Below are 20,540 nucleotides of genomic sequence, written 5' to 3' on the forward strand. Positions count from 1 at the left end.
AAAATACAATAGTATAAATGATGAAATAACACAAGTACATATCACTCTCTGTTGTCATTACCGTTTTTATCTTCATGGAGAATTTTAGGGGCTAATGTTCACCTAGTGGGCTAGTTTTCCATGATTTTTCCACAAAAAAGATTCAACAATTTCCAATTTTATAAAAGACGATTCACCCAAATTTTAGAATATAAAATTATTTTACCTTAAAAATCGCCAACATTATATAGAGACTATATATAAAATCATTATAAATTTGAATAGTTTTACAAATATATCAATAAACATTTTATAGTTTTCATATTAGGGATTAGTGAGATTCGCCAATGTTTTTAAACTTCAAGAAAATTTTCCATCCTTAAAATTTTCCATCTTCCTTGATTGGCTTTATAACACTGTTGTTCTCAAAAATATGTTTTGATCTTGTATTGTGTCTTAATTTGAACCACCAATCCTTATCCAACACATCTGGGTAAAAAAATACCTGGTTGTAGTGTCTGGGGAAAACATAAGTCTCCCCAGCTTCAAGCCACATCTTTCTAGAGTTGATAAATATCAACCCACTATCATGATCGTCCTTTACATTATTCCGATCAAAGGTGTCCCACCACTTGCACCTAAAAAGAACACATTGGAACAAAGAGAAGTCCACTTGAATCGTCTCTTGTATCTTTTCGATGTAACCTAATGTCCCCTGTATTATGTTTTGAACGCGGTGGCTAGCACGACTAGATTGGTCGAACTTGATTTCCACTCCACAGTCTTGGGTCATGCATCTATCATTGACATCCTCTGTGGGAAAATTATGTCCATATGCCCACATAGATGGGAAAACATTCACCTATTAAAAAGTGAAAAAAGTCACAATGTCATGTGTCTAATAACTTGAACATAATTAAAATATAAAATATAGATGTTACAATTCAACAGTGCATTATGAAGCTAAAAATTTACAGAAAGAGATTATTACCAAGTTGTTGCACCCAATACCTATGTTTAGTGCATCCTCTTCAGCAGGCGAGTAATGACCAGATGCACCGTATTTCTCCCTGACTTGATCAACAACCCAACTATTAGGGCATGCCATTGACATATTTTCTTTTAATTGATCAAGATAAGGCACACTTCTACCATTCAATCGTTTGAATTCTTTCTATCACAGTCCCATTTCCTCCTCTTTTGTTCTTACAATGTGACCCATGGTTGTGTCACTTCCATATTGTAAAGAATGAATTTGTTGATGGCTTCAATTTTTGAATTTGCTGATGAAATAAAACCAACATATATAGTATGTATGAGATCAAAATATGCATGACTATGAAGTTCAGTATGAATAGTTACTGTGAAAAAATTAACCAATGATAATTCACTTACTCTTTATCATCTGCCTTTTCCCATTAATTTGGAGAAACTCCCCTTCTCTTTTGTCTTCATTCCTTTCATCGTTTAAAATCACCGCACCTGGTGTGTTGTTGATCTGCTTGATGTATTCACTGGCACAATAGAAAGACTCATACGATATGTACCCATCTTCCATAGATCCCTCATGTTTTTCCCATTATCAAACAAAACATTTTAATTTCTTCATGTACCTCTCTAAGAAGAACGTCCAACGACAAGAAACTACCCCAACTAATTCAACCTCAACTACTAAGTGAATTAGAAGATGAATTTGCAAGTCCATGAAACTCATCGGTAGTTCCTTCTCAAACATACAAATAATATTTTCTATCTCTTGATGCAACCATGGAATTCTAGCCATATGAATCTCCTTTAATGTGATCCAACGTACAAATGCAGCTCATTTACATATGGAACGCCGTAGGTCTTGGGGGAAGTCATGGTTCACACACCCACACATGAGTAGTGGATAATGACACTGCAAAGTAAACACATACAAAAATTAATTATATTTTATATTATTACATAAAAACAATAAAAAATAATAAAATCATGTTTTTGACATACCTACTCTTAGAAGGTTCAAATGGTTATGCGATTTCAACCCTAACAAAGGGTCTTTCACATAGAATAAACACCATAGTGAAGACCCATAGAAAGAAGGCACCCTCACACCCATTATAACTTCATTTTCCAAAGAAAGATCATCTTTTGCTAAAATCCTAGGACATCACCTTCTTTGAAATACCATGAGGGACCAGCCTATCCTATAGTTTCTTGTCTTGGCCAATGTTTATTTTTAGTTTTTGAAGAAATAATATCTCTCCTAATAGCCAATGTGTCATTTTATTTTGATGATATGTTCCTCCATAAAAAAGATGAAACAATCTTAAATATATGCATGGGATCTAGTAGGTGGGAAATCTTACGATGCTCCCAATATGGGAGCTCATAAAAGACAAATTTCCTTTTCATCCCAATGGGAAATTTCTCAACATAGGTATTGAATAATTTTGGATCATTGAATATAGGCTCCCCATTTGAATCGAACATTTATGAAAACTCCTTCTCCTTTTCCTTCTCTCTCTCATATGCTCTAAGCCATTCAGGTGGTGTCAGTATTGAAGGCCTTTGGGTTCTATTTCGTTTACCTTTGAAAGCGGATGTTTCTCTTTTGTAAGGGTTATCTTCTGGGAGGAATACCCTGGAGAAGTCATACACTAGATTTTGTAGGTGGTTGGACCACTTAGCCTTTAGAGAATGTCCAAAAAATTTACATCCATGATACCATTTTGTTACAAGACCTGTGAAATTATTGTATACAGGGCACGTTAGCGATAATGAAGATCACAACAATTGCAATGAATAAAATTAATATGCGAAACAATATTGTTATGTATATAAAAAAATAAATAAACATGTAATTTATGGGAGAAAACTCCTAAGCCTCGATTATCATGTATGGTGTAAGCACATATGCCATACAACATAAAGCACCTCTTTGTTGCGATGGGTATTGATACATCATATACATGTATATATTCCCATAATTTCTTCAATTCATCTACCAATGGTTGTAAGTACACATCCATATTCTTCACTTGTCTTCTACCAGGGATTATGAGAGCCAACATAATACGTTCATTCTTCACAAACAACCATGGGGGGGATATTGTTATTGATCACTTATACAGACCAAACATAATACTTGGTGTTTTCTAGGGAATATGGGTTGACACCATCCATGGCTATGCAGAGTCGTAGAATTCATAATTAATCCTTGAATTTTTCAGGCCATGTATCCTCTATATGCGTCATGGCTATTGAATCTGTTAGGATTTTCATAACTCCCAAATCACTTTTGTGTGAGGCAAGACATCCCTACAACATAGCTAATTCTTTGTAACAAAAGAGCCTCTGAATCTTTGGGGCTATAGGCATGTGCCTAAATATCTTATGAGGAGGACCATGTGATTTACCAATTCTTTTTTATTAACAGTACCTGTCATGCCCACATTTCAGATATATCTCTCTGTATGCATATTCTCCTCTATATATAATATAATCATTCATACATGCATGAAATGGTATATAGTCAACACCCAACAATTTCAACAACTTCTTTGCCTCTTCGCAACTACCCGACAATACATTATCACTTGGAAGAACCATATCTATGAATAAAATGCATTTGGTGGGCAATGTAAATGTACAATGCCAATATTTAAGGTTCATAAAACTGACCATTTTTAATGTTAATTGTGAGACAAGATTTCTCAAAATATAAGGGACTTGAACGAACATGCAGGTCAATTACCTCAATAATGCCTAGAAACATGCATTCAACATTCAAAACTTTGTTTTCAAGTTGTAAAGTAACATTGTTGTCCCCAACTGAGTAGACTTTGACTGACCACCAGGTCCAAAAAGAAGGGTGGTAGAAGCAGGTTTCAGGCTTTTGAATAAGGTATCAGTGATATGAGCATCATCCCCTAGCTCATCATTCTGGAATACATCTAACAACATTGCCTCCATGGAATTGGTATCTCATAAGTAATCATCCATACCAACCTCTAATTGATTGCATCCATTGCCAACTTATGATGAAGAACTACTATTGTTGTAGTCATACCTAATTGGTGAATCTAGACATGGTGGGAATTGAATATGTGGTTGATTCAACCATTATTTGTATGATTCCTCTCCGATTATTTCTCTTAATTCAATATTCTCTCGATTTGACATTGTAGTGGGTTGCACCGGAAGATGGTAGGGGGGTTGCTCTTCATCACTAGAATCTTAATTTCAAGAATATTGAACATTAGTACATCAATGATATAAGTAAGCACAATGCAATTGGTTTGTTGAAATTACATTATACCAAACTACCATCATTGATCGAGGATTGTAACTGGAAGATGTCATGTTCCAAATGGTAAGGTGAAGCGATTGTCCATTTTCATCTACCAACTGCTTGTGATATGCTTCTCTTGATAAGAGATCTCGACGTCTTGAAATGGAGGAATATTTTCTACATCTGAACTCAATTATGAATCAAGATCTACACATTTGGATAATTTTTGTTCAAATTAACATGGATACAAAAATAAATAAATACAAGTAGATAATAGAAATATACATAAAATCTGAACTTACTAGAGATGGAAAGGGAGAACTCCATGAAGGACTTTGAGCAATATGGAACGATATTGAATTTGAAGAATTGACCATTTGATATTATGATATTTTCTCCCTGCATTTGAGCAATATTAGAAACCATTTTTTTATACATACATAAAATTAATTTCGAGAACCATATAACCATGATTTCAATTTTAATATAGTTTTGCAACCATTTTTCAAGAATAAGGTGACTTTAAGTAGAAAATGTATACTATGAACTACTGTAACTCATGTGATGTGTCCTAAAGGATAATTTGAGATGAATATGCCATTTTATGTGAACACCAATTTCAGATATATTTTAAACCCTATTGGTGCTCTTACCAAATCGATTGCACTGATGCATTTAGATACTGAACACATCGTTTCCTTACATAATAACCACACTACTTTTCGGGATTTCGAAAATAAAAAAGGAATTATATCATATCATTGCTCCTATAAAACCACACACACTGACACATTTAAATAAAAACTGCACTGATCCTTCAAAATAAAAAACGCACCTGTTTCCAAGATTTCGACAATTAAGAAAAGGAACTCTATCATATTGGTGCTTTTCTGAAATTAACGACACTGATGCCTTTAAATAACAACCATTGAGAGATGGTTAGAAACACATGACAATCTCTACGATATGAAGGAGCTATAGACGCCCTTTAATCACATGAAGAGTTGTTGTTGGTCCCGGTGGGTTGGCACACTGGGTCATTAAAATAATAACCACATCCGTTTTCAAGATTTCAAAAACAAGAAAAATATTCTATCATATTAGTGCTCTTGTAAACAAGATAGTACCGATGGGTTTACATAAAAACAACACTCATCCACACGTGTTTCTGAGATTTCAAAATAAAAAGGAATTATATTATATCAATGCTCTTATAACAACTATTGCATTGATGCATTTAAATAAAAACCACACCATTTTGTTAAAATATTAACTGCACTGCTTCCAACATTTTGAAGATAAAAAAAGGAATTATATCATGTTAGTGCGTTTAGAAAAATTAGTGTACCGGTAATTTATCAGTGCACTTGTAAATGCACCGGTGTTGTTTACTATCGAACACATCGATGTTTGGAAAAAGTAAAAAGAAAAATGTGAGTTTTTTGTTTTTTTGTTTTTTTTGAAGCAAAAGACTTTCCTTCCATTCATTAATCCAAAAGTAAAATTACATATAATACAAAAAAAAACGTCCATCTTCAAGGAGTCAGAAAAAAAAGTTTTCCTGCCGAAGACTTAACCCTACCCTAGTCATTACCCAACCCTCGAAGTAAACAAACTGTGGGACTAAAAGATCCCCCAACCTCTTGGACAGCTCTGGAAACCTCCGAACACTTTCAGCTTGAGAAAACACCCACAAATGCCACCATCCATGCAAATCGTGCAAATCAACAGTTGAGTGAAAAACCCCCCGACAAGACTCTGGCCCTACAAAACAACACGGTTGTTACACTGTAATTTGTCACCATCCCTGTTACTCTTGTAGTACCTTGGAGGACTCATCCTGGGAGTTATAAGAAGTGACAAAGTCTAAAAACACTTGCATTATGTTCCCCTGAGTATGTAATTCATGTTCCCTGAAGACACCTCCTACAGATTATCCCTGAAAAGTGCTCTTTTTCCATTGGCGCAAGTCCACAGTATCTTACCCACGCCAATCATGGAGATCCTCAAAAGAGGGCGCGACCATTGGCGCTCTGTCTTAGAGCAACAGTCACGCCAACCAAGTTTAGTCATGATTTTTGCCTTAACGCACGCCCGACTGTTGTTTCCTTCATTACATGGAACTTTTTGAAGATAAAAAATCAGCCTTATGTCGAGCTCTATCCTATCTCCATCTTTAATGGCTTTTGGGGGATAATGTTAATCCACAAAAGGTGTCCCGGTTCATCGTATCCTCCTCCCTTCTTCATCTATATAAGCTTGTCATTATGCATTGGACAAGCTAGTGATAGTAGTGATAATCGTTAGTCATGGAGTGTTAGATGTTGAGTTCTTGAGTTCTTGGAGGAATGTTAGTGAGAGCTAGAGAGGTTATGCTGCCGGAGAGGAGATGCATTGCAAGACACATATAGTTACTCGCCCAGCCAGGAGAAGGGTCAACGTCAGAACAATGGTTGTAACTTTTCCTGTTTATTATTAATTGATGAGCGACTGCTATTATAGTTCCAATCTCATTGTCTATTATGGTGATGTGTTGATTTATTTCCTTTCTGACTGAAATATAGTTGTGCCTTGGTAGCTTTTATGTTGGTATCTGTCTCTTCCTTTGCATGTGCAGGTGTTCGTTTATGATCTGCTGGAGCGAGGGAGCAGGGATATCAACTCTGCTTCAATCATAGCGTTGGACTCCAGGTTGGTCTTCTTGATTCACCTTTGATGCATAACTAGGAACTTGCGTAGCAGCGTGGTTTGATTGTGGCTAGTTCTGTTATAGGCTAGTGGGATCGCCTCTGTCCGCAGAGGGGATTTACCTCTCCAACAATTTGGCGACTCCGCTGGGGAGAAGCTAGTTGATTTTTGTCTTGCATGTTAATTTTCTTCTGCTTGCTTGAGTGAATGAGCTTCCTGAGTCAGTTTTGAGTTTATTCTTTACTGTTTGACCCATCTGAGCACTGTCAACTCGACCTGAGGTCGTATCATTTATTTTTTTTAGCCGGCAAGCTTAATTGGCGCGGTTATTTCTCTGACAGTCGCGCCAGTTGGCGCATATTGCTCAAAAGCAACTCGCGCCAATCCTGTGGTAGCGCAAGTTGCAGGCTGACAGTCGCGCCAGCTCTGTAAATTTTGCCTGTGTGTGGGTGGAAAGCTCTTTCAGTCTCTTTTTATATGTCTTTCAGCCTCTGGAAGTGTGTTGAACCTCTGCTTGACTGGTCTTAGCCTTTATCCTTCAGCTGTTTGCTTATTTATATTGATTTTTGTCTCAGCCCTAGGATATCTAGTGACTTTGCATGTCTAGCCTTCTGTGGGAAGTTTCGATCTCTTGATTATCCAGTCAGCTTGTTGGTTGTGTTCTGCATCTATCTAGTGATTTGTTAAAGCTTGATCTTCTATACTCTGAGTGATTCACTTCTAGCCTCTTTGGATTTCACTTGACTTCATTCGAACTTAGATTACATGGTTCAGTGAAAGTCTTTGTGTTTTTCCTTGCTTGCATGGTTCATTTTGGTGTTTCAGAATTGGTTCTATTTCATTGACTGAACTTGGATTGTGCATATCTCTTAAAATTTGTTTACATGCATCATGCCATCTTAAAGGAAAGAAAAACAAAAAATCTTTTGCATCATATTAGTTAGCATTTATTGTTATTTGTTGCTATTAAAAAGAAAAATTTCATTTCTTGTTATTAGCTGCATTAGGATCTTTGTTGTTTGTTGAGTGATCACTTCGTTTGTGTAAAAATATCAACCCTCCTGTAGATAGAATTCATCGAATCAAATGATATAATTTTGGCATGTAGTTGCATTTAAGAAGTTTTTGAGATATCACATACGGTAGGACCAAAAACTGAAACATAATAGAAGATAAACTTTAAAATGAACTCAATGAACATAACAACGCATTGGAACATAACGCAAATACTCTAGAGGTCTAGGTTAGAGATGTGTTCCGGCGTCTTTAAACCTGGTAGTTTATCGTTGAGTGGTTGGGTGATTCCTCCACGGTGAAACGATAGGTGCCAATACGGACTGTGCTCCCACGTACCGTCGCGTATATATTGGGAGACCCCTATAGGAATAAAGCCTTTATCCATAGGAAGACGTGTCAACTGCCCTACAATTCGCAATGCAGTGAACACAACATTCACGAAGATTGACCACCCGTACCCTAAAAAGTATTCTGTGGTTTTGCGAAAACTTTGGCACACCCTCTACCTAGAATTCCAGAGCAGTCACTTTTGATCCTTTTCGGACTCCCTAAACGAAAAGGTGCCTGTGAGTGTCTTTTCACTTCGTGCTCATTAAATATTCGAAGGAGACTAGAGTCATCTTTTATCCTTTTCTCGACTCTTAAAAAATGAAAATGTTAAGTTCAGTGTCTTAAAATTTATTGGCCACGATAACATCTACCCAATTAGATTTTGTTTGCGTTAGCTTGATTAGGATTATCTCTCCTTCAATGGCAGCCTTCCCGGTGCCCACCGGCCAAGGTATTCCTCCTGATGGGAACCCTCGTCCATTTCCTTCTGTTGGAAATGTCGGTGTTCAGTATATCGCAACTTTGTCTTTGCCTGGGTTAACCATCGGTTTGCTCATATGGTTGTTTTCAAACTCGGTGGTCTCGAGTGTGATAACTTCTGCTCCGAATGAACCCAACTCCTAGGTAATACCCACTTCTAATGCTACTTCCGAGGTCAATGCCGTCCAATCCAATATGACAAACAAAGCCTCGAAAGCAAAGAAGAAAGGGAAACCGAAGAATAAGCCAGATCAACCCAAGCAGGAAGCCCCTAACCCTCCGCCCGAGGATGGTTCCAAACGCAAACCCAAGTATCCTTGTTTTATCTGTGATTAGGATCACTATACCAAGGATTGCCCGAGGCGGTCCGAAGTGAGTCGTTTGTTAAAAGGCACCCCTGGGACTCCTGCGGTGCTCAAAGAGCCCTTTCCCACCCAACACACTCAAAAAACTCAAATGGTGGCTGACCCATCTCAGCCTCCCTCTTCCTTTGGTTCTCAAGTGTTTATGGCTAGTACGATACCCATCAATATCAGTACTCGAACAAAAGATTACCCGCCATCTACCGGGAAGGAGCCTGAGATACCCTCTAGTACTCCTCCGTTCAGTTCAGGTCCACCACCACCTCCTCCACCTGAACAACGTCTTGCTGATTCCAAGGTGGACCCTTCCCCTTCTTCGCCTACTGCTGCGTCCTCATCTTCTACTTCGCCTGGTGAACCTCTGGATTCAAGTAACCAGGTGGCTAAGAAGTAGAAGAAGAAGAAGAAAAAGAAGAAGAAGACCCCTAAACCAGAGGTTAAAGGTATAACCCAAGTCAAGCCACCTTGTGCTCCTCCGCGGAAGGTCAAATTTCCTTGTAAGTTATGCAAGGAAAACCATCTTCTCCGTGATTGTCTTGGTATTCCCAGGGTTTTAGAAGTATGGTCTCATGATCCGGACCGCCCTGCATCGTCCTCTGTCGATCGTGGCGATGTTACCTTATCACCTGGAAACTGTAAGGGAAAAGAGAAGATTTGAATCCCTTGTAAACTTTGTGAAGGCAATCATCCCCTTCACCTTTGTCCATTCATGGATAGAGCCACTATTGTATTGGAAAGTCTTACAGCTCCTTCAACCCAACTTCCTACAGGTTATCAACGTCTTTCTGCAACTGCAGAACGTTCCCCTGCTGACAAAGAAATCAACCAAGATTCCTCTCTTGTCCAGCCTCCTCTTCCTGAATCTGGCTCTGCCAAGCCTGTTCCAGACCAACCATTGGTCGGAAAGAGTGTCGACTCGAGTTCACCACCCGTCGACCACTCTATTTCAGAAGAGCATCATTCTCCTATTCTTCTCGTCTCTTCAGATACCCCTACAGCTGAGAGTCCTACTGCGCTCTCTCCCGAGCAGGGGGGCAATCATACGATTCCCCCACCAAGTAGTTCAGTCGCTTCCTTCGACTGGAGACGTTTGACTACCTTCCGCCTCCCATCTCATGTGCCTTTTTGGGTCATGGTACACGCCTATGACAAGGAAATACCTGACACTGTTTTGGATGAGGGTGCATCTGTTAGTCTTATGTCTGCTACTACTTGGCAAGCTTTGGGTTCCCCACAGCTTGTGCCCGTAGCATCGAATCTGACTGCTTTTGACGGAGGAACTAGCCAACCATTAGGGATCCTTCCAAAGTTCCCTATTACTTTGGGAGGCAAGACCATCTATATAGACGTATCGGTTACCCAAGGTGCTTTAGATTTCAATCTTCTCCTTGGTCGTGACTATGTTTATGCCATGGGGGCCCTTATTTCTTCACTTTTCCGTGTGTTTTGCTTTCCACACAATGGACGAATTGTGACTATCAATCAATTATCGTGCGTTAGTCCACGGGTCCCCCCTGCGCAGTCGTCATCCCCTCCTGGTGTTCTTCCACCAGTTGCATCTGCCTCACCATAGGTCAACTACGTGGCCACCTATCCCGTGCCTGTATCCAGCGATGCCACCGTTGTGCATAGTGTCCTGGGGGCATTGGGTCTTGACTTCTGAGATGTTGTCCTTCCACCGGGAGTGGCACTCTTGGAAGCCCCGACTTCCTGTTCATTATGATGAAGTTCGGGTGGAGCATAGTTCATTGTCCTATGTCAAGCTCCTTAAAAAATGAACCTAGGTGTCCGGAGCATAGTTCTGATCTCGTGTCAAGCTCATTAAAAAATGAAACAAGGGTTATGAGGATAGTTCTTTGACTGTGTCAACCTCATTAAAAAATGAAACAACTTCCTTTCCAAATCGAGTCTTTTGCTTAAGATCTCGTAAAATACAAGTCGAGTCTTTCACAGATCTCGAGAGTAAACCTTCATTCCATCCACTCCGTGAATGCCATGAAGCTTGGGGGGCATGTACCTCGATTTGCATTATCATGCTGGGGGCATGCAAAAATTTAATAAGCATAGTTTTTCGGTTCAAGCTTGTGGAAAAAATGAACCCATACCTGATTTACATCCCGTGATTGCCTTTTATCTGCTAAATTCTGCTAGATGAGCCTTGGTTGTTTCATTCCATCGCCACCATCTCTTTGGCCGATCATATGCTTTCACCTGGTTGTTTATCCTTTCCTGAGGAACCGCAGCGATGAGTGGTTTTATTAGCCAGCCTCTTGACCATTACATGTTTCGAGCAAGTTCCACCATTACCGGAACCAGTTGCTACCCTTTATACCACTCGTTCCTTCAGGACGAGTCGCCTTTACGCTCTTTTCTGACTCGTAAAATATGAAAAGATTGCCGAGTATTTTTCCTTTTTGACTCGTTAAAGAAAATAAAAATGAAGGTCCGCTTTCAGCTCTTTTCTGACCATTTAAAGAGGAAAAGATTGCCAAGTCGCTCCTCTTGACTCGTTAAATGTTAATAAGGGGCGGTCGTTTTAAGTTCTTTTTGTCGACCGTTAAAACACAAAAAGATCACTGGGTTTTTGTCGTTTCAAACTCGTTAATGGTTACGAAACGACGTGGTTTTGACCGCTTTTTTACTTTTTCGGGTCAAAATCAATAATTATGAAAAGTACTCCTCGATCATAATGATCGGGCGGTTCTTTCGGGTATTATTTTATACTTTTTCGGGCCCGAGAGACACAACTTTACGAAAAAGGACATCCCTAGAGTTTCCTTTTCTGCTGTCTTTTCAAACTCTCTAAACATGAAAAGACACCGAGTTCTTTCTTTGTCAGACTCGTTAAAACTTAATGACATCGGATTTTGTCACAACACAAGCATATGCTATCCCCATCAAGCTTGTTTAAAATAACTGGGGTACTCGCCAGAAATGGTGGGGGGAAAAGAAAAATTTTGAACCATAATTATTACCGTAACAACAGTATGTCGCTCTTGAACATGGCACTTTTTGCTTTCGTGTCCGGGGTGGGGATATCTCATCTCATATCTTTCACTTGCTTCCATGGACTTGGGTACCTTATTTGACCTCTCATCCACTCATTGCCTCGTCATCATGACCTTTGATACATTGATGTCAAATACTGCCGATTCCGTTAATGTGCCATCGATATGTTCAAGAGAAGTTGACCTCTGCAAAGAAACAACCTCCCTCTGATAGTTCGCACAATCTCGATTCACAACATTATCTCTCTGTCTCATGTCGATGATGTGCGAGACATTATGGCCCACCTTCGATCAAGGTCACTTCCTGTCGACTTCAACTCATTATCCAGGAAGTTGATCTAGAGACTCCTTTCCGGTGCCTTGGAGCCTGCATGCCTCAATGGCAGGTTCTTCGTGTTCGACGTGAGGTTTTCATCATTGGCCTCTGATCGAATGATTCTACGGGTGTTCGACTTCGGATCATTGATTCACACGCCGTAGATTGTACCTATAGTACCTTGAGGGCCATTGTCATTATTGGTGGTACCTCTCGCGTCTGTTAACAGTTTCCACTATTGACTGGTAATCAGACGATGTTCATGCATGTTCGACTTCAGCTCATATATTCACATGCTTGAACTTGTACTCTTGTTCGGGGCGAGATGGAGCGCAAGACCCTGGATTGTGTCTGTTGTAATCCAGGCATGATTCTTGGTACTTGACTCATTCACTGGATGGCTGCGACCATACCTGAGTCAATTCATTGATCCTAACCAGATGGCTGCGTCCATACTATGGATCTAGATTATTTATGTACTCTCTTATGGATGGCTGCGACCATACCACGTACATCATGTAATTAAACTATCAGTCATGTCTCTTAATACAGATCCTCGGCGGCAGTAACTATATGTGTTCTTATGTGTTCTTGTGTGTTCTTGTAAAGCATTTCACCCCTCTCCACCTCTCGGACTTCATGCTTTAGGGGGCATCTGTTACACAGTAATTTGTCACCATCCCTGTTACTCCTCTTGTCGTACCTTGGAGGACTCATCCCGGGAGTTATGAGAAGTGACAAAGTCTAAAAACACTTGCATTATGTTCCCCTGAGTATGTAATTCATGTTCCCTGAAGACACCTCCTACAGATTATCCCTGAAAAGTGATCTTTTTCCATTGGCGCAAGTCCACAGTATCTTACCCGCGCCAATCATGGAGATCCTCAAAAGAGGGCACGACCATTGGCGCTCTGTCTTAGAGCAACAGTCGCGCCAACCAAGTTTAGTCATGCTTTTTGCCTTAACGCACGCCTGACTGTTGTTTCCTTCATTACATGGAGCTTTTTGAAGATAAAAAATCAGCCTTATGTCGAGCTCTATCCTATCTCCATCTTTAATGGCTTTTGGGGGATAATGTTAATCCACAAAAGGTGTCCCGGTTCATCGTATCCTCCTCCCTTCTTCATCTATATAAGCTTGTCATTATGCATTGGACAAGCTAGTGATAGTAGTGATAATCGTTAGTCATGGAGTGTTAGATGTTGAGTTCTTGAGTTCTTGGAGGAATGTTAGTGAGAGCTAGAGAGGTTATGCTGCCGGAGAGGAGATGCATTGCAAGACACATATAGTTACTCGCCCAGCCAGGAGAAGGGTCAACGTCAGAACAATGGTTGTAACTTTTCCTGTTTATTATTAATTGATGAGCGACTGCTATTATAGTTCCAATCTCATTGTCTATTATGGTGATGTGTTGATTTATTTCCTTTCTAACTGAAATATAGTTGTGCCTTGGTAGCTTTTATGTTGGTATCTGTCTCTTCCTTTGCATGTGCAGGTGTTCGTTTATGATCTGCTGGAGCGAGGGAGCGGGGATATCAACTCTGCTTCAATCATAGCGTTGGACTCCAGGTTGGTCTTCTTGATTCACCTTTGATGCATAACTAGGAACTTGCGTAGCAGCGTGGTTTGATTGTGGCTAGTTCTGTTATAGGCTAGTGGGATCACCTCTGTCCGCAGAGGGGATTTACCTGACCAACAACGGTCCTTCTTGACCATAGATCTGAGAGGAGGGATCCAATGGCCAGGAGTGATATCGCACCACATGAGTTGACCAAACATTAGTGTGTGATGGGGGGCAGTATTCCAATCCATCCCCTTGCCACGTGTTGGAAGCCTAGTGGAATCGCTTCCAAAACACCAAAATCATTTTCTGCTCTTGAGCCAAGCGATCACCTGAAAACCATCTTGGGTGCGGTATTCCATCCCAAAAGTGGAATGCAGGGAAATTCCACTATTCGGATAAACAAACTTCCATGGCCCCACCAAACAGCACTGTCCTTCCTGACCGTAGATCTGGGAGGAGGGATCCAACAGCCAGGAGTGATAACGCACCACATAAGTTGACCGAATCTTAGTGTGTGATGGGGGGCGGTATTCCTATCTACCCCCTTTCCATGTGTTGGAAGCCTAGTGGAATCTCTTCCAAACCTCCAAAACTATTTCCCGCTCATGAGCCAAGCGATCACCTGAAAACCATCTTGGGCGCGGTTTTCCTGCCAAAAAGTGGAATGCGGGGAAATTTCCGCTACTGGTAAAAACAAATTGCCCTTCCCTCCCATTCTTTCCACGGAGTCTGAACCAAAGACAATGCCTAACTGTGAAACTACCCTCAATGTTACCATCCAGAAGACTGAGGAAGCTGGACTCCTAACACCGGGGTGAAAAGAGGCCAAACTGTGCTTGCCCTCCACCAAAGTACTTACTAAAAGACTGTGATAGCCCATGCTGAGAACAAATCATTTCGAGCCAGTCATGTTGGCACGATGGTGAAATACTTCTCTGTCCTCTACCACTTTCTCGTCGCAGAGAGATTTTAATTTGCTCTGAGGCATCTCCTGCCATTTCATTGCAATCCTTAAATCTGAATTGTTCACACCTTGGTTGGCCAGGATGTCCGCTAGTTTGTTGGCTTTACATCGAACATGGTTGAAACAAATAGTCTGAAGTCCCTGGAGATGTCTTTGAATTCTTTGGTAAACCTGGATTAGTCTCCAATGCTTTGAGACTTTCTCTGGCCCAGTTCCACAACTGATTCTCTTTACAGAGTTTATGGTTATCTCTGAGTCCACTTCTATAATGACATTTGAGCCATGGTCCTGAATCACAAATTCTAGGCATGGCTCCAAAAACATTAATTCAACCATGTTATTGGTGGCTCTACCTAAATGGCAGTGGAGGATAAAGATAATGTCTCTTTTTTCATCTCTTAACACCCCTCCAGAACCAGTTATTCCCGGGTTGCCTTTTGAAGCACCATCAATGTTGTATTTCAGATAGCCTTTCGGTGGAGGGTGCCAGAAATCCTTCTCTGGATCCATTGTGATTTCCTTTCTGTTTGGGCCTTGGGGAATAATCCCTTGCATTCCTAGTTGCTTAAGAGTTCTCATCTCAGCCTCTGAGGGGGGATTCTTGGGGTGATTGCGGACTGTGGAGCTGACTGTCTCCTTAAGTTGTTTCAAGATCAGTTCAAACAGGTGATGAGGGATAGTCTATTCATCTTTGAAGATTCTTTTGTTTCTTTCTTTCCAAATATTCCAGATGATGAAGCTTGGCGTAAAGACCCAAGCCAAATTAAGGGACACATATTCCAAAAATTTTCTTCTCCACTTGTTCAGTGTATTAGTGATACTTCCTTTGTCCCTATCTGTTTGATGAAAAATGGTGGCAAAAGAATCCCACAACCAAGTGGTGTAAGTGCAGCTATTGAGTATATGCTCCATTGTCTCCTCTTGAGCTTAACAAAGCTAGCATCTAGAAGGCCCCATAACACCCTTGTTCCTAATATTGTCCCAAGTCAAGATTTTGTTGTGATGTACCAACCACATGAAAAGCTTGATCTTCATCCACCCTTGGTGCCTCCAAAGGTGCTGCAAGGTCTTGTTTTGAGCACTGGAATCTAGCTCAAGGAGAATACCTTTTGCTTCCTTAAGATTAAAGGTGCCTTCTTTATTTTTACCCCATCTTAACTGATCCTGCCCCTCTGTTACCAAGATCATCCTTTTTTTTAACAGGCACATAAGTGCCTCTACTTTAATTTTTAGGGGGCTATCGTCTCTGCAATCAATGTTTCTCCAACTTCTCCACTTTCCCAAGTTATGAGAAAGATCCCAGAAATCCTTCACTTTGATTAATCCTTGGGAATCTATTTCTTGCTTGAGGTGCAAAAAGTCCTCTTTTAACAACGTTGGTTCTTGTTGCCATTTTTCCTCCCAGAAGAGTGCAAGATCTCCTGCTCTGATTTCCCAGAAACTATTTTTTGTACTAGAATTCTGTTTTCCCAGGCTTTATTCCATATGTGTGAGCCCTTTATGTTTCCAGAAATTCTTATAAGATCCTTAGTGTGCCAAGAGCTGGCATATTTTTCTTTCTAGATTCGTGCCCACTGAGCTTTTGGCTTTTGAACCCATCCCCACCAAAGCTTGGCTCCTAAAACTTTACTAAGAATCTCCTGATCATCTAAGCCTAGACCCCCGTGGCTCTTGGGTTTACAGATTTTATCCCAAGAAACAAGTCCCCATTTCTTCCTTGTTTCCTCCTTCCCCCAAAGGAAGTCTCTTTGGATATTCCCGAATTGTTGTAAGACATCTTTGGGAGCTAGGAGGGCTGATAACATAAAAACAGGGATTGCTTGAAGTACTACCTTTGTCAAAACCAACCTTCCAGCCAGGTTCAAAGATTTGATGGTCCATTTTTTGATTTTGTCCTGCATCTTATTGAGCACCGGTTCCCAGATACTCTTATGCATTGGTTTGGCCGTGAGAGGCACTCCTAGATACTTTGAGGGGAGGGAATCTCTTTGAAAGCAAAGAATTCTGGAGATATTTCTCTGAATAGCAATGTTAGTATTTAAGAAGAAGATTTTTGATTTAGAGGGATTGACTTCCATACCTGTAGCCATGGCAAAGTCATTCAGGATTTGTTTGTAGGCTGATGCTTCTTTGACTGTGGGGATTCCCTGCAGCATGGTATCATCAACAAATTGTTGGTGAGTCAGTGCCTGACCATTCTCAGATAATTAAATGACCTTAATCTTGCCCATGACCTTGGCCTGATTAATGGACTGACCAAGTCCTTCCATCATGAGGACGAAGAGAAGCGGAGAGATCAGTTCTCCTTGCCTGAGGCCTCTAAAAGGAATAAAGATCTCTGAGGGAGAGCCATTCACCAAAATTGAAAAGCTAGAAGAAGTCACTAGAGCCATAACCCATCTAACCCAGTTATGATCGAAACCAAAAGCTATAAGAACCTTCTTGATGTAAGTCCAATTCACCTTGTCGTAAGCTTTGGCAATATCCAATTACAAGATCATCCCAGCCTGCCTCTTGCTGGTGAGTGTGTGAACCACCTCATGGGCTTGAATAATGTTGTTTAGAATTTGTGTTCCTTACACATAACCAGATTGTTCCCCTAAAACTAAAGAAGGAAGTAGAGGCTTGAGTCTATTAGCCACTACCTTAGGTATTATTTTGTATACCACATTACATAAAGCTATGGGTCTGTACTTATCCGCCATTTGAGCTGTTTCCTATTTGGGGATCAAGGAAATGAAGGAGGTGTTGAGGGCTTTCAGAATAGTTATGTTTCTCCTGGAATCGTCCACTACGTTCAAAATATCCTGTTTGACAATATTCCAGCATGTTTAAAAAAATCCACATTGAAACCATCCAGGCCTGGTGCTTTGCCATTTTACATATCTTTCAGAACCTCACTGACCTCCTCTTCAGTTACTGGTCTATTTAGATTGAAATTGTCCTCTCTAGACACCAGCTTAGGGATATGTTTTGTAATTTCCCTAATGCATTGTTCTCTTTCTAAATTGTTTTCCCTAGTGATGCCTCGAAAATGCTGAACCAAAACAACTTCTATATCCTTATGAGAGATCTGAAGCTCCCCATCCTCATTCTTTATCGAAAAAATTATGTTGTGTGCTCTATTATCCATAGTGGATCTATGGAAAAACCTTGTATTGCATTCTCCTTGTTTGAGCCATTGAACTCTAGACTTTTGTCTCCAAAATAATTCCTCTTGTTTGCATAAATTCTCCCATTCTTGGTGGTGTTTATCATCTTGATCACTTTTGAATTTTTCAACGCCATCCCTGATTAGTGCCTGGTTGAGTTCCTGAATTTTGATTTCCACTACTTTTTTGTCCACAAAAATGTTGCCAAAATCATTCTTGTTCCATTCTTTGAACCTGAGCTTAATGTGCTTTAGTCTTTTATGGAGGAGGAACATTTTTTATCCCTGGATCTCCAGATCTTATGACCACCATTTTTCAATGTTGCTAGTGAAATTTTGGTGGGAGAGCCAGATATTCTCAAATCTGAAGGGTCTGTTCCTAGGAGAATCTATTCCCTTGATCTCTAATTGAATCAGCCAGTGATCTGAGCCTCTAAAGGGGAGAACTCTTGCTGTTATTTCTTTATCTCTAAGCATAAGCTCCTCTGAGATCATAAATATGTCTAACTTGGAGGCTACTTGTGCCTCGCCTCCTCTTTTGTTGTTCCAAGTAAAAAGGCCATTATTCGTTTCTGAGTCAACCAGTTTCATGTTGTCTGTGAAGGTTTGGAATGATAAGGAGTCTTTGCTTAGCATTCTGGTACCTCCTTTTTTTTCTCTAAGAGATTTGATCATATTAAAATCCCCTCCCATGACCCAAGGTATTCCTACAAATCTGTTCCTGAGATACACAAGGGAGTCTACGGAAAAATGAGCTTCAATTGATTTTTCAAAATCTAATTTCATAAAGCCTTTTAAATAGTAATAAGTTATTCACTATTTCATCAATTTTCCCAAAATTTTAAGGGACAGATTTGAAAGAGAGATGTTTCGGGAGCACTGCACAACAACAAAATACTTTTCAAAAAGTTATTTAGAGGATTAGAAGTTTAAAGGTATGGTGATTCACTCAAAACCCTACATAGTAAAAAAATTAAATTTTATTGATGATTTTACTAATAAAAATTATTACAATTTCTCTTAGGTTTAATTAAAAGAGAGATCATTTGCAAGGGAGATATATTGGGAGCACTATGGGGCATGAAAATATTTTGGAACTACAAAAAGATCTGAATTTGAAAGGCATGGTGATTCACTCAAAACCCTGCATAACAAAAATTTTAATTTTTATTGTTGATTTTAATGTTAAAGTTTTTTACAAATTCTGTTAGATTTATTAAAAAAAAAAAAAAATTCAAAACCTTGCATAATAAAAAATTTACTATTGATTTTACTAGTAAAAAATTTTATGGTCTCTGTACCTATTTAGATTTAATTGAAGTTTAGAAAAAAAAAAAAAAAAAAAAAATTCAATACTTACCTTAAACCCTTGCTTCTTCTTGCTTATGTGACTACAAAATTTCACCTTAGGGTTTAAATCCCTCTACCACTTCACAATTAGGGTTTTTAATTTTAGGCATTTTATATTGAATGAGTTTGTGTACTTACTATATATAGAGAATTAGACATGTAAAGTAGGGGGATCACTTATTAAATTAGATTCAAACCTTGTTGGCCTTGTTCGTTTAAAAACAAAACAATGTTTGTTTCGCGGTGCACCCTGTGTAATATAACACACTAGTGATAGTAGTGGTTTTATTGTTACATATCGCACCGAATCCTGTCAACCTTGTCCGTTTTAAAAAAAAATGTCGATTTTTTATTGGTGCCCCCGACGTAATATAACACACTGACTCGCCTCTGCCAAATAACAATGTTAAGTGACTTGTATTTAATTTTTATGTTTTCCTTTTTTACTATGATGGAGGTGCTTTTATCGTTACAAATATCACCATCATAATTTAAAATTATTTTCAAAAAATTAATTTTCACTATCAGTGTTGAACAATTAAATGCCCAATTCGTTTAATAGAATAAACACACTGAGGAGTTTATTCAAATAACCACACTGATTACTAGAATTCTTTTTGGTAAAAAATGATTTGATTTATGTATAAAATATATATATAAGGGCTTATGTATTGAATGGTATAGGTTGTATATTGATAAAAAAATGTCTGATAAGTTGTCAAGTAACAAAAATATTGATCGACACAATGATAGGACATCCAAAATAGCATAAAAGACAAGTTATTTGCAAATTCTTCACAAAATTAATATGTTGAAATATATGAAGGTTTAACTAATATGTATTGGTCAGTGTGTGTCATTCGGAGCCACAAAATGAAGAAGGTCAATAAGATTATTTCTAATCTAAGTACAGAAGAGCGTAAAATCTTGATAGGAAAATTACAGAAGGATGAATCAGTTGAATGAAAAATATTATTCAATATGATTTTTTTTGAATTTTTATTAATAATATACTTAAGAATTTTAGATAACATATTTCAACCAATCTATTAATT

The sequence above is a fragment of the Pinus tabuliformis genome, chromosome 9, assembly GCF_031772625.1.
Source record: "Pinus tabuliformis cultivar Carrire ecotype Pingquan chromosome 9, CPIR1, whole genome shotgun sequence".
Lineage (NCBI taxonomy): Eukaryota > Viridiplantae > Streptophyta > Pinopsida > Pinales > Pinaceae > Pinus > Pinus tabuliformis.